The 13,492-nt window shown below is 39.6% G+C and overlaps 1 protein-coding gene across 2 annotated transcripts in view; it reads left to right on the forward strand.

Moving 5' to 3' along the window:
* The first annotated feature begins 4,346 nt into the window (after positions 1 to 4,346).
* mpp5a (membrane protein, palmitoylated 5a (MAGUK p55 subfamily member 5)) overlaps positions 4,347 to 13,492 on the forward strand; it is a 25,625-nt gene continuing 16,479 nt past the window's right edge. For both annotated transcript variants that reach the window (XM_034857675.1, XM_034857674.1), the window contains exon 1: positions 4,347 to 4,592. The gene's annotated coding sequence lies outside the window, so the exon portion shown is untranslated. The remainder of the gene's footprint in view (positions 4,593 to 13,492) is intronic.

Here is a 13,492-nt window from a genome sequence, read left to right on the forward strand (position 1 = left end):
TATATAAATAAACTGTGTGTATATATAAAAACATTTTTTGCCAAAAGAAGAGGAAAAAAATACAAGGATACTTGTTACATTTTGTTTCCCAGCTATAATATTTTTAATCCATACAGATACACTAAAACTTATCATGACTCTCAATAAAAGCCATGCGACTCTCTTAGGTGGTTCAATGGTTAGGCTTCAAGGCGCGGTGAGGCAGGACTCATTTCACCACTCTGGAATGGTTTATGTGGTCTGACGTCAGATATAAACACAAGTGTCATCATAAAAAACATAATGTCTTCTATGATCTGATTCTTATATCACCGGTGGGCCACAGAGACAGTATCTGTATAACCTTGCACTCACTTTATATTTAACATTGTGAAACAACAGTGTGAAATTTGAACTGATAAATGTATTTGCATTTTTACAACTATTAGAGTATATTGTGGTGATATTGTTTTTTCTTACTATCAAGAAATCACATAAAATGGCCGATACCAACAACACACTAACACAAATTCAACAAAATATATTTAGATTTGAATGTCTAGAGTAAAGTATATATTTCAATCCAGGCAAGCTTTGTCTTTATTCATGCTTTAGCTTCATATGTCTAACTTTGGTAAGCATATTTACCAAAACGTCAAACAATTCCTTTAAAACAGGTCAGATTAGCTTTAATTTATCAAAGGAAAATCTCAGTAATTTCCTAATGCAGCTGGGAACTGTAGTTTTTTTTGCAAACATTGCATTGCACTGGTTGGGGACTATTTTAAGCCACGGATTATTAGCAGTTGGTGTGTGTGGGATTGAGATTTAAAAAAACTAAAGTGTGTGTGTGTGTGTGTTCATGGTAATGAAGGAATGGATGGATCATTTGTTTTAATAGTTTTTGGACAAAATTGTAGCTCTACGGCACAGAGGAAGAAGTTCTGCTGTATTTGGATTTGATACACACAGGATACGTAGGATGAATCCATTGTTGGTTTCGGTCTTTTCATGTGATTTGTTGACAGAACAATGTAGAATATGATCAGATCCTTTAAAGGACCAGTGTGTAGGATTTAGGGGGATCTATTGGCTGAAATAGAATATGATATTCATAATTATGTTTTTCAGTAGTTTATAATCCCCTGAAACTACCAATCGTTGTGTTTTTGTTCGCTAAAGAATGAGCCCTTCATATCTACATAGTTCTTCTTCCACACAGCCCGCCAAGTTGCACCGCCACGTTTCTACAGTAGCTCAGAAAGGACAAACCAAACACTGGCTCTCAAGAGGGTCTTTTGTCTTTTTACACTACCCGACAGCCACCGTAGCTTCCACTACGCACTTGGAAAGGGAGGGGCGAGGGGGTATTCAGTGGTTGCTATCTGCAACCTCACTGCTAGATGCCACTAAATCATACACACTGCTCCTTTAAGTAGCCAAAGATGAATTAATATACCGGGTTGACAACTTGTCTCAAAGGCTGGCGGCCGCTCAGCCGCCTCCCATCTTTTTTTCAAACCACACGAACATGAACGAGAGTTGCTTGATGAGTTGATGACATACTGTTTTCCCAACTCAGAGAAAACTCCAGCCCGACATCACTTTAAAGCAGGGTGTCGTGTTCAGGTGCTCGTAAACTACACATTTGGTGTATTTCTACCATGACAGTGTTAAGGTGCTTGTTAAAAGTCAAAAGAATCGACACAGTTCCAGGCTGTAAAATAAACTACATCATTTGACTGCTTTTTCTCTCAATGTACTGTACATAGTCTGAGCATCACTGAGAAATAAAGGAAGCCTTTGACATTTAGCCCACAATAAATCCTTAGTTCACTATTAGCATCAACAAAGTAGTAGGTCGGTTGGCTGCTGAATTCTGCTGATTGAACACTCAACTGAAATTGTTTACCAATTAACAAAGACCGTTTAAGTGCATAATATGCAATCTGTGAGTCCCAAGCATTCACCAATGCACCATACCTTAACTCCTCCAGTTCCTCTGATTCTCCCTATCAGTGTGATCAGTACCAAACAATCCCACATGGTCAAAGGTCTAATGCTGCATTAGGGTCATATTGTAATAATTGTACAAAAATGCTGGTACTTATTTGAATTTTACGGTCCTTAAAGACACCAAGGTGACATGATTGATGTTTTTAATAGACGTTGGTTGCTGCTGATGATCTTTACGCTTCAGTTACCCCCGGAGATATGAAGTGTTAACTTCCAGATCAGAAGCTCATGTCTACTATTTTTCGTCTATGACTGTAATGCAGCACCAGTCACAACTTCTGATCTTTGATCCCTCTCCTGATAGGCTGATGCAGTCTTCCTCCACCCTACTCCTTTTCATCTTCCTTTTCCCATCCCTTCCTTCTCCACACTTGCATGCCCATAAAAGGGGGCGTGTCTTTCTCGTTGGGCAGGTTTCATTCCAGGCGTTAAACAAGGGTGCAGCACCCGGGTGGGACTTCTGACTAAATGTCAACATTTCTGGCAGTTCTTGATGCAATTATTGGTGTGTAAGAAGAGTTTTCAAAGTCCAGGCCCTGGTACCAACACTGTCTTCTCGTTTATTACTCTAGCTCAGACGCCAGAAACTTCCCAGTTACCTCAAATGCACCATATATCTATCAGTGGCGCCCAATTATGAATCCCACTGCTTTTCTTGCCAAGACACGCCCTGCAAGCGCTAGCATTGGACAGGCGCCCATGACCGAGTGTTCAGGTCCTAGTACATGGCTGCTACGCCGTGTGTGTCTTGCCAAGAAAAGTAGCGAGATCAATAACGCGTCAGTGGCTCATGCTGGGTTCATGTCATGTAAGACAAAGTGGAAGAACAGGGTGACTTTAAAGAAGAGCGTTCATTGAGTAGAAGGACCACGTCCAAATGGAATAAAAAAAGTATTCAATTATAAAAACTTTACACGTTGATGTTACCCATTATGACATGAACGCAGCATCAGAGCACGTCCAGGCACCTGCCCAAAGAGGACCAATCAAACCCAGATAGATTTATTTGAGTAAGAAGAAGCAGGTTATTGTTAAACTGCCTTTGTACTGAGTGATTCGTAACACTGGACTGAACTCAGTGTCACACTGCACACACTAAACTATGACCAGCACTTGTAATGAAGCAATGACACAGCATTCTACTACTAATGTATAAATATAATGAAAAGGATGTTTTTTTTTCCTGTAATGATATTATTGAAACTGAAAATGAATTAATAAAAATAATCCTGATTATTCTGTAAATTGTGTTTGGGCAAATTGATTTTGTTCTAATGATCTGTGATATGTGATAAAAAAGGTAATATTAAGGTTATGTTACTAGTTTCAATCATGAGGGAAAGCTAAAACAAAGTGTGGAAATCCAGAAAAAATGTATTATTCAATCATTCAAACACAACAACAAAAATAAGTAAAAAGAGTATATTTCTAAATCAATTTTTTTTCTGTTTCATAATTGTGCATCAGTTTTATTTTACACATTTTTTTCTAAGTTTATTTTTCACCTTGATATGAAAGTACTTTTTTGTACAAACAGGGAATGCAGATTTTCTTACAAAGACAAGTGTATTGTTGTTGAGAATGACTTTGAAAATGGAGTTATCCCGGAGATTTAAATTAAATTTTAAAATGGTTTTGTCTTCATTATGACCCTACTTGTGTTAATCACTTTGCTTTGAATAATGCAACATTCTGTTGTATAGTCAGTATAAATGTTCCATTTTCCAAACATTCAATATACAATGGCCTAATGAGAAAGGTTTTACTTCTACAGGCATAATAAGGGCAAAACAAAACCCAGGTTAAGTTTTTCATTATCATTAGGAATTTATATATAGCTCAGTATTTCAGGTTGGCTCGACCTTGTGATCCGACCCCAGTAGGAAGACAAAGGAGACAAGACACCCATCTCCTCCTCAGTAATGTATGTGTTGTTCCACACATCTTTGCATGGGAACTGAACTGAAGGGTAAAAAATATAAATTTAAATATTTTACAAGATGTAATGTAATTTAAATGTAATACATCTCAATGAAAAAATCTAAAATGTCATGCATTTGAAATGAGCTATACATTTTTAGATGCTTTTATATTGGTTTTGCTCATGTCTGTGGTTAGTTTTTGTCTTTTTATACTAATATATCAATAGTAGCCTAATTCTTCCACTGTAGTGTTCACGTGCTAGCTACATTCCACCGATGTAGCAACGTGATTGATTGGTTTAGACAAGATTCCTTTCATCGCTGTATCCAATCAGTATCATTGTTTTATCTAGTTGGTGGTATGTTGTCTCCTCCCTCTGTCTGGAGTTGGAAATGACAGTCTGGGAGGAGGAGGAGGAGGAGGAGGAGGGGGGAGAGAGAGAGAGAGAGAGAGAGAGAGAGAGAGAGAAGAGAGAAGAGAGAGAGAGAGAGAGAGAGAGAGAGAGGGTTTGCGTTGCAGTCTCCGATTAACGAGCAACACGTCTGTCAGAGGGAAACAGTAAATTAGAAAGGTAGAACCCGAACTACGACTGGTTGTATTAAAACTAACTCATAATTGCGAGTTCCCTCTTGGAGTAAGCAGCTGAAGGACTACACGGACGGGTCAGAAACAGAGTGAGTATTCTAGTGTTTTCTGTCTGGGCTGAAACGGCTTTGTTATCAACAGGTGCTGCAGGAAGCAGAAAGCTAGCTAGTTAGCTGCTAACATTAGCATGATAACGTCAAGTATAATAAAAACCCACACTTGCTAAATAAAGTAAGTTTGTGTTATAATAGTTAGTGTCTAAATTGATGCATAATGTTTGTACCAACTGAAGAAACTTTATTTCTACTGAAAAGGCAGCTAACTAGCCCTTAGCTCAGCTAACGTTACTTCTGGGTTACTTTGATAGCTAGCTAGTGGAGCTGGCTACCCAAAACAGTAATTCCCCTTAGCTAAGCTAGCTGTCACACCGCCCTGTCAAATACAGAGAGAAACTCTAACTTACAGTGTAAAAGTACATGTTGACGTAATGTAAATGTCTACAATTACAACAGAGAACTGCTCAAAAACTATATTTTGCGTTTTGTAACGTTGCATGTTTTCAACACTTTGGCACGTTGGCTAATGTTAAGTTACAGTAACATTAAGTAGTCCTTCCGTATGATACCAATGCAGTTACAATGCTACCGTTAGGATTCTAGTTTAGTTAATGACAACTAACGTAGTTATTCCGTAGGCCTACTATACAAAGTCCTTGTCAACACTATCAGACACTGAACTAATATAAATATAATACACAAGCGAAACTACGGAGCACTAATAATGGTATTCGGGACAGTTCTTGTTTTATGTTCTTAATAATCTACTAGATGTAGGTGACATACACTTAATGTCTAACGTTACATTTAGAGAACACACACCTGATGACCGGTGTTGTGCCGAGTTTTGCATCCCTGCCGAAAATTGCAGCCACCTCGCGGGCAGCAAGGAGATGCTGCTACCACCAAAACTTGAAAGCTGAGTTTTAGAAAAAAAGGAAATTGAGGACTCTTAACGTTCAAAAATTATAGAATGCAGATTATTTATCATCATTGATCAGCCTGACAAAAAAAAATACTCTTTTTAAACAGTTCTTTGCCTTAAAAATCATTAGTTTTCCCTTATAGTTTCACCACAAACTTTGGCATTTGAGATGTGTGATTAGTTGGTTTGCATATTTTATCTTGCATTGAATTCCAGGTGGTGGCTTCCTTTTTGTCTTTCCGCATTGCAGACATTGAAAATGGACTGAAACCCGGGCTTGTCACATGTCAAACCTGTCCGGCATGCTGCTGTTGCAATGTATTTTTTTGGGAGAAAGTCAGACATCTTGACTTACAGTTTGGATCTATATATTTATAGATGTTGGTTCAAAGTAAATACTGTAGAAAAGACTGAGCATTTGTGTGTGTATTGGTTCCATTATGAGAGTTTGTGTGTTGATTCTGAAGGTTACATAGTGAGTGCAGTATCTGTGTGGAGTTCATCCTAAAAGGGTTGGGTTACTGTTGCATTGTGGCATACTCATTAGTTGATATGTTACTGACAAGTTTGGACTTGAGCCTAACATAATGAATGAAGTGAAAAAAATACTGACGTATAGAAGGAGTTCCAGTTTGTGTGTGTTTGCTTTGCTCTTGTTAGCAGCTTAGAAGCCTTTTTCATGTATCACAAGATTATACAATACAGTATGGGGTGCAAAATAATAGTATTTTTTTATAGGATAGGAGTAGTTTTTTTTTACATGGTAGAAATACTGAGCTAGCCAACTGAAGGTACCTTTCAGTTATCTGCCTAGTAACTGAGCTGCAGGTGCATGGGATTCATAACCTACAGTTGTATAAAACAGTAAGCAAACAACATGGTGCACCAAAACTCCAAACTGACCTTTAGATAGTCTTTACGGCAGGTATGAGGTCACATCGCTATGGTGACAGGGTCAAAGCTGACTTCTACGGACACACACGTACACATACACACACACTGTGAGCTAGTGAAGCAGAGAGGTGAGGACATGCACAATGGGCCACAGGCCAGCAAAACACAGAAGTCCTCTGTTCTCTGGAATGCTCTCGACCACTCTCACTCTCTCATTCTCGCTCTGGGTCTCTGACCTGATTGGGACCCAATTTTTAACCCTAACCCTAATTCCCAGATTGGGAATTTAGGCTGCCGCTAAATCAAAATGTCTCACCAAATTAGGTTTTGACTTACACAGGGTCTAGGGCTGCATGATTTTGAAAAAAAAAAAATCAAGATTACAACTCTTTTGGTCGATGTTGAAATCACGACTAATTAGAACAATTACTCATTGATTTTTTTTTTTTGAAAGATGTTGCCTTTTATTGAACAAAAAAAACTGTGAAACTAATCAACAGTGGGAATTTCCCTTAATGCTTTTCCCCTTCAGAACACAAGACAGAATAAGAGTTTACTTGCAAATTGTAATGTGCAAAAAAAGTGTTTTTATGATCAATAGGAGCCAAAACAGCGATCAGAATAGGTTTAATTGCACAGCCCTAACTGGGGCTAATGCTGTCACCCGGCCAGTGTCGTCCTCTACCTGATGCACAGGTTCCTCCTCACCATGGCTAGTCAGTGCTTAATTCTAATGGGATGTTTGGGCATTTGTCAGCATTTTCAGGCTGTCAGTCCGTGAAACCTGCGCCTCAGTCGGCGGGAACAATGAGTTGGGTCATTCAAGTCCTCTTACTACTTTGCTTGACTACTTTGCTTGACTTTAGGTATCACAGATTGTAAAAATGTAATGCTGATTCTGAGGTTATTCCACCATCTAAAATAACTTGAGTTTAACATTAACACTTAGTTCAACAGTTGTAAACATCAGTTGTTGGATTGTTCTGGGGTCAGTTTGTTTGTTGACTTTTACATTACATTACATGACATTTCATATAGCTGATGCTTTTATCCAAAGCTGCTCACAATTGCTATATATGAGAGGTTGCACACCTGTGGAGCACCTAGGGGTTAAGTGTCTTGCTCACTGGTTGATGAATCGAACCCAGATCTCCCACACCAAATGTGTCATATCCACTGCGCCAGCAGGGGTGACGGGAAAACTACTGGCCCGTCTGTCATGAAACTTGGAGTAAGGTTGTGGGCCAACACATTAAAATTTGGAGCGGTTCCGAACCACAGGGCTGATGATACAATAAATATTTGTCACAGACATTAATAGCGTAGTAAATGTACATAAATAATTATAAATATTTTAATAGAAAGCAACTGTCTCGTATTCCCTCTCTCTCTCTCCTTTTGGCTCTTTTTCTCTTTGTCTGGTACAGGGTGGTACAGCTGTGTGTGTGTGTGTGTGTGTGTGTGTGTGTGTGTGTGTGTGTGTGTGTGTGTGTGTGTGTGTGTGTGTGTGTGTGTGTGTGTGTGTGTGTGTGTGTGTGTGTGTGTGTGTGTGTGTGTGTGTGTGTGTGTGTGTGTGTGTGTGTTAGATAAGAGGCAGCTCTGCTTCTACTCCTGCTCCCGATGACATTGACAGTCCACAGAAAGACACACATTGCTTTACTCCCTCTTTACGTCAAATCATGTTTGTTGGTTTTTAAGGACCTTTTCACACCTTAAAGTCCGGACCAAGGGTCATGTTTTTGTTACACTGTATATATTTGATCTTGTTAGTTTTGGTTTCAAACTGCGGCTATGCAAGCGAACCAAAGACCTATCATGGCATAACTACATCCTGTCTTTGTCACATACGTGAGCTGCGTCTCCCAATAATTGTAATTAATTGGTGTGTAGATGGCTTTCCCGTCTTCTCCTATTCTCTCCCTGAAGTCGGAATATTTTCTGACTTCTGCTCTCCACGTGCTACTGCGAATCGTTTAGTTTGTTGTTGAGAAGCAAGACACTGGAACTTAACTTGGGTTTTGAGAAGCCACAGCATTTATTCAGAGACAGACTGAAACTTTCTACCACTTAACCATTGCTGCTAATGTATTCTCTGCTCTGATTGCAGACAGCCGTCCGATAGTCCAAACCACCCAAAAATGGCTTTCACACTATATACGTTGTACAGATTAAGCCGGATTTTAACCCAGCATTGTCCATGACTAATTTCAGATTCAGGCCAAGTTTCTGACAAAACCATTGTAGTTTAACGTGCAGTTTGAGGAGGTCATTACATCTGATAGATTTGAAATGATTTGATTTCTGGCAGTTTAGAAATGTTTGTTGGTTGTCTGTCTACCGTTTTAGCAGTTCCATGGTCTGATTTTCCGCTGCTGTCAGAAGATCTGTTATTAACTGCAATAAGCTTGCATTAAAATTATTGGTGTAGTATTTAACACGTTGTGGCTATAACTGTAGTCTTTACTTTGACTTTGCTGTGTCAAAAATAAAGTTGAACTTTTCTGCAGAATAGCCAAACCATTTTGTTTGCACCTTCCACTCTGCATCTTCTTGTATTCCTTTTTTTTTTATCTTGCTTTCTGCTCATCTGCGTGTGATGGTTGGCTGGTGTTAATTTCCGACACATACATTTATACATACACACCAGGGGGTAAGCTGTGGCAGCAGATGGTGTTGTGTGTATGAGGGACCGTCATGTTGGGTTGTAAGCTTGGCAGCGTGCAGTCCAGCAGCTCCTATTGGCCTAGTCACTGGTCTGAGGGAAGAGATCCAGTAAGAAACAGCTGCAAGTCTTCATCAGGAATACTATAGGCTTTTCCAGCTAAACTGGGTGTCAAAACCAAACCCTGCCTCATCCTTTCTCCCACATCTACAGCACATTCAGCCAGAAACAATGATCTTCAGAAGAACGCTTTCAGTCCCAATGCATGGATCTCAACTAAAAGTAGGTCATGGATCTGTTTCTGCTAGCTTTCCACATCATTAGAGCAATAGTATTTTAATGAGCCCGTCTCTGAGTAGGAGAAAATACATTTATGCAGTTAAGGCGCCTCCTGGATAAGTCAAAGTTAGCAAAATCAACATTCTGGCTAACCAGAAAAGGGTTAGTGAACTACAAACCTGGTTGGTTTGTCTGTTGGTTTGATTGTTTTTTTGTCTGTCAGCAGGATTACGGAAGAACTACTGGCAATTTTTAAAGCACTTACACATTTGACATTTTGACAGAATAATGGGAAGGAAGTGTTGTCAGGAGAAAGTCAGCTCGCTCAGCTGATAACTCGAACCTGATACAAGCAGAAGGGCCTTGTATCAGAGCTGCAGGTCATTCAGGCAGCCATGGATGTGTAAAAAAAAATATCACTGGTTAAATTCAATGTCCTTTGTGTTTTATGTTTTTTTATAGTCTTTCTTTTGAATGATGTTTGTACCTTGATTGCAGGGGTTTCCCTGTGTCCATTTATGTCAAACGCTTGAATTGTAAACTGGTGACTTCATTGCACAATTATTTGCATAAAGCTTAGTGGTTGTCGGTTGCAGTGAGGGAGAGACAACTAAAGCAAAACTTGTCACTGAAATGAGAACAGCTTTTGTCCACACTAGAACTTGGCTTGGGTAGTGAGGAGTTGTAGGATTTAATTACTGAATTAAGTACTGACTTTAACTACTAAGAGCTGGTTACAAAAAAAACAATGCAAACAACAAATGCATTTCCTACCTTACCACATTGTTTTAGATCATTAGCATAGTTTAGCACTAGCTCACAAGCCTAGCATTAGCCCATAAACAAAAAGCTAGAAACAGCTACACGTGTTCAAACTACTTCAAAAACACCACCAACATTTGACAGTATTATGATAAACGATAACCTTGTGCCTCTTTAAAGGGTGCTAAAACATTAGGTCTTTTGTCGTATATCCATGTTACTGTTTGTCCTCTCCGCCATCGCAGGTGGCAGAAAAAAAATAGTTATGGTGCTAGCGGGTGTCTTTCAAAATAAAAGCTCCTCTATTTAGAACAGGAAGTAAGTCGCTTGGGCTTAAACCAGATAAAAATACATAATAAAAAAGGACTGCTCAACAAGGTTATTCCTTCTGTAGTGCTAAACATGTACTGGGTTACTTACAAACCTTAATGGCCGTTTTACTGTCGACACATTCAAGCGTGAACGCGGCAATTTACGTAGATCTCACTGGCGAGCCAGGATTTTTTAGAGAGGGCGTCCAGAGGGCACGCACCACTTTATTTTTTTTAGCGACGCGCGAGAAAGCGGAAACAGGAAGCCTGAATGAGCTTGAGGGTAACCTGATGCCAGGACTCCAGGTCTCTCTTATTAACTTACCCGGTTAAGATGAGTTCTTTTATGGTAATTGAGAGGCTTGATCCAACCAAGTAGGTCATCTGATCAAATCAAAGCATTGACTGCTATGAGGCTGCCACTTCCGCTGTTGTTTACCTTTTTCTTCTTCTTCTAGTCTGTAGAAATAGCATTGCCATTCATTTTGGCGCCACTTTGACAGTGAATAACTTTACAACTGAAGCATTTAAAGACTCTATTTGTCCATTGTTTATTTCTAAAGAAACATGACAATATACATAAGGGCTCCTTTACCTTGCTCCTCACGTTAAGGCTCCGTAGCAGACGTTTTTGTGAAAAAAGGCTAACGATTGTGTCGTAACTCCACGACTTACCATCGCATAGTCCACAAATCACCATGTTGCCAGGAGAAGCTCGCAGACAGTTTTGACTTACAGTACATCAGCTGTTAAGGTTTAATTACTAACATTAACTAGCATGTTAGTTAGCAGTAATTTACCTTGCCTAGGTTATCTCCTAACATATACCTACGCTCTCCGTCTCTGCTGATTAGAAATGATTAAGATTTCTCTTGGCACAGCTACCAGAAGACTTACAACTTTCAGACACGTTGCCCACGTCACATCTACGTTGTCAAGCTCAGTTGGAGGCTGCGCAGTAACGCCATCACCGGAAAAGGGCTTCTATTTTCCTTTTTATTGTTCTCCGTCGAGAACAACGGGATCCGTTAGTCCACTTCTTCTCACTGTCTATGGGGAGTATAAACAGTTACGGCGCTCTCATGACGTCACATTTGTGCAGGCCACCTCGGCTGCGGCTACTGCAAAACGCCCTTACGTTTGCTCATCTGGACGGGAATTGAAATCCTGGATCAGCAAACTTTCTGCTAACCCTAACCATTTCCCCCTGCTGCTGGGGGAAAAAAAAAAAAAATCCTACAGGAAATCCACTTGGAAACCAAGAGAAAACATATTAATAAACTTAAAAAAAGAATGAGGGCTTTTCATGCTGTAGAATTGTCAATTGACAATGCACAGATATCTTAGAGAAACTGCATGTTCACCAAATGAGATGCGAATGGAGTGAATTGTGAGTTACCAGTGAAAGGGCAAATATTCCAGCCTTTTTAGTGAAAGTAATATAAAGGTTAAAGTAGTTAAACATGAATTTCCGGTGGATTGTTCAGTGATTTCATTGTGGTCTCCTGGTGGGATTGACATATTTTCCTGCCTGACCTGAGGCATCCAGAGAAAGCTTTAGCACGGAAAAAACAGCAGGTGGGCAAGCTTGTTACTGATATTTGTTACTGTTCATGTGTGCTTATAATGACAATGAGTTTAACATACCAATTGTCAAAACTAGTGCTGTCAAACAATTAAAAAATATTTAATCTTGATTAATCACATAAGTGTCATAGTTAACTTGTAATTAATCCCAATTAATGCCATATTTGTATCTATTCTAAATGTCTCTTGATTTCTTTTTGTCCCATTATTTTTTTTCTCATTTCAATGCTGTTATCAACATGGAAAAGTGGATCGGCTCGCTTTGTACAAATGGTTTTTATTTATTAAAAACAACGTTGTCATATAGTGTACTGTAGTGTTCAATTTCCCATGTAATATTCTCACTTGGAGCAAATAATCTCTCACACAATGTAACACTGTCCATCTATAAAAGAGTGAAAAAATACTTGGGGGGGGGGGGGGGGGGGATTGGCATCAGCTGTGTGCTTGGCCATCAAGTGCATTTCAGACTGGCCGTGCTGCGATGATAGCTCAGTTTGCAACGACCAAACACACAGATCACTTTGGTCTCGTTGATGGAACATTTGGCAACTTTTAAAAAGTCAACTTTCTGTTCAGAATATTATTGGCGTCCATTTCGGCGTCTTGCGCTCGCCATCCACTCAAAATGTAAAGTTTCTACTCTTTGGCCGGCTCGTGAGCCCAAACAAAATTGTGCAGCATGCCTGTTGTTTTGTTTCCGGTCCAGCTAGATCCGGTTGGGTGTTGTAGCTTTTCTAACGGTACTAGTTGTTGCAACAGCATGCGAAAAAAACTACAAAGTTTGCTCGGCCAAGAAGAATGTTAAGCTTGCAATTTAAAAAATGTGACACCGTTAAAATGGGTTTTTGTTAACGCCGTTAACGCGTTTAACTGACAGCACTAGTCAAAACCCTTGTTATTTTTTCCCACTGATGTCCCAAGGGCCTTATACACTGTGCTATAACACCAATATTCAAGGTTAATTACAAGTCACGCTGACTTGGTTGTGTTTGATAAAATCATGGTTGCAGTACAAATCAAGTAAAGGGCATTTGCAGTTGTGCAACTCCTGGTGATTCACAGCTCTATGATGTCACCGTAATAGATACAAATAAGTATACTATTTCAAATAGATTCAGAAAAAACACTTGCAAGAATTTCACTGCAGATTGTCTTTGTTGTAGCAAAGCTCTTAATCGGTCATCAGCATTTCCTTTGGATTTCAACTATTGTTAACTTTCCCCTGGGACAGCCCAAAATATAATGGTAGTAGTGTTGCACTGGTCCTGTTGACTCTGGGTTTGTGTCAATGCTGATGGGGTCCAACCTGTCAAGGCTTCATGATGATCAGTGCAAATATACTAAGAATACAAGCGTAGTGTGTTTTGATCGCTCACTCAGATGCACGGGACACACTCCCTTCCCCCATCGGTGGAATTTTGTTCCCAAGGCTGCCTGGCATTTATCGTGTGTGTGTGTGTGTGTGTGTGTGTGTGTGTGTGTGTGTGTGTGTGTGTGTGTGTGTGTGTGT

The sequence above is a fragment of the Etheostoma cragini genome, chromosome 20 (assembly GCF_013103735.1).
Source record: "Etheostoma cragini isolate CJK2018 chromosome 20, CSU_Ecrag_1.0, whole genome shotgun sequence".
Classification (NCBI taxonomy): Eukaryota; Metazoa; Chordata; class Actinopteri; order Perciformes; family Percidae; genus Etheostoma; species Etheostoma cragini.